The following is a 2,195-nucleotide window of genomic DNA, read 5'->3' on the forward strand; positions in this document are numbered from 1 at the left end:
CGGAGCGGCGCGCGCCTGCGCGGGCCGCAGCGGGAAGGGCGGGACGGCAGGGCCCGGCCGCTTCTCTTTCTTCGCCTCCGGACCCTAAATGAGGTCGGGGGCGCGCGGCGGCGCCACTAGAGCGCGCGCCCCCTAGCGGAGCCTGGGGGTTGGAAGGCGGAGCCTCGGTCAAACAGATGGTGGAAGACGCCGCGCAGGGTCGGAGGCTGCCGCGAGTTCCAAACCGTGCGAGCGGGTGAGACCCTTCGCCTTCAGAACCGCCGGCCCGGGCTTCGGTGGCCGCCCCGAGCGCTCCCTGGGCCGGGCGGACGCTCGGGGGAGGCCGGGGCCGCGCGGCCGAGGCGACCAGACTCCTTGGAGCGGGCGAGGACCGGCCGGTCCCGACAAAATGGAGATTCCTGTGTCGCTTGGGTCCGCGGCACGTTCCCAAAGTTCCCCGGTGAAGGAACGCTCCCCTCCCCCTTTCATTTGTCGTTGTCCAAATTCTAATTTCACACTCTTGTGTTACTTAGTCTAATGTTAAAAAACGTACACCTCAAACTGGATAAAGTGGTTTTATGTATGTTCTACCACAATAAAAATAAATTTAAAACAATCCCTTCCCAAAACAGAAGAGGTCGGAATAGGCATACGGCGGCATTCTCTGGCGGTTTTCGGCTGCTGAATTTCACCCGCGAAGAGGGCGCGACGCGTCCCGCAGAGGTGTCCCGCAGAGGTGTCCTGCAGAGGTGTCCTGCAGAGGTGTCCTGCAGAGGGCCTCTGGTACCCGGAGCTGCAGACTCGGTCCTTCTGCCGGGGGCAAAGCTCAGGCGTAGGGGACGTCGGCGCTCGGCACAGCCGCACAGCGGGTGCAGGCACCCCCTGACCCTTCCAGGGAGACCACGGCTCCAGGAACCCTAACTCCAGGAAACTATTTCTAGTGCTGTGTTCGCGCCAGCTCGCTCTGAATCATATCCCCTCTGTCTTTATGCACGATTCTAGAAAGTTAAGTGGAGCGAAGCCCCTGGGTTAATCTAGCTTCAAGAAGAGATGATTCTTTCTTACCCCAACATACCCCTTAGAAGAATCTCCCTCAAACTCCCTACAGCACCATTCAGCCACTGTATCTGGAAATATTAAATTACAGTTAATTAAATTAGAATTTAAGGTCCTAAAAAATCCTGGTTTAAGTTCTAGCTATTTTAAGAGGATTATCCTGACGTAAGTAAAAGAAATTTGTCCCTTTTTTCGTTCAGTAAATATTTATCAAATACTGTACCTAACATGTGGTGGGTGTTCTTGAAAGTACTGGGGATGTTTTAATGAACAAAACTAAAGTTCACTGCACATGAAAACTAACCATTTTATTGGCAGCCCTGACTTAACAGAATGATTACCTTGAAATGGAAGCAAGGAGAGAAACGGTCAGGTTTTATTTCTTTACTGTTTTCCAAGTGCCCTGCCCAAGGAAGGGGGGGGAAAGGGACACAGTTGGCAATTTGTCCTGAAACTCACTTCTAGCCAATTGAGAATTCCCAGCTGCCAGCTGCCAAATAGCAAGTATGTCTACGTTGAGAACATTTTTTAAGCTTTTTTTTTTTTTTTAATCGGAGAAGCACAAAACAAAAAAACTGTTGTCTGGGCTTTGTTTTCATTCCTTCAAATTCTGTACCACTTGAATTATGGCTCAAATGGACTGTTGGTGCCAAGTTTTACTTTTTGGTTAATGCCACTCTCACCTGCTTATTCTTTCAAGAGCCTCTACCTAGTTCTCCCTACCCTATAATTCTGTATTCCACACCAAGAAAGATAAATCAAATTGCCACATCCTGAGTGAGAAGGACCTCTCTTTCCCTTCAGACCTCACCCCATCCCTAGGCACAGTTCAATTAATTATCCGTCTGGTCTGAGTTCAAATGTTTAAGTTCCCAGTCTCCTTCCCATGTTCTCTTCCTCATTGCCCACAGATATTCCAAACCTTGAATCCCTCTCTCCTCTCAGAAGATGAACTCCCAGGGTACTTGGCCAGTGATAAGAGGCACTTGGGCTCCCACTCCTCCAGCTTCATTCCCTAAGCCTTCAACTCCCCATGCACTTTCCCTACCTCCTCCCTCTCCACCTCCCCATGCACCTTCCCTACCTCCTCCCTCTCCCACTCCCCGTGCACCTTCCCTACCTCCTCCCTCTCCCACTCCCTGTGCACCTTCCCTACCTCC

Source organism: Otolemur garnettii, unplaced genomic scaffold (assembly GCF_000181295.1).
Source record: "Otolemur garnettii isolate 467f Iridium unplaced genomic scaffold, OtoGar3 scaffold00045, whole genome shotgun sequence".
Classification (NCBI taxonomy): Eukaryota; Metazoa; Chordata; class Mammalia; order Primates; family Galagidae; genus Otolemur; species Otolemur garnettii.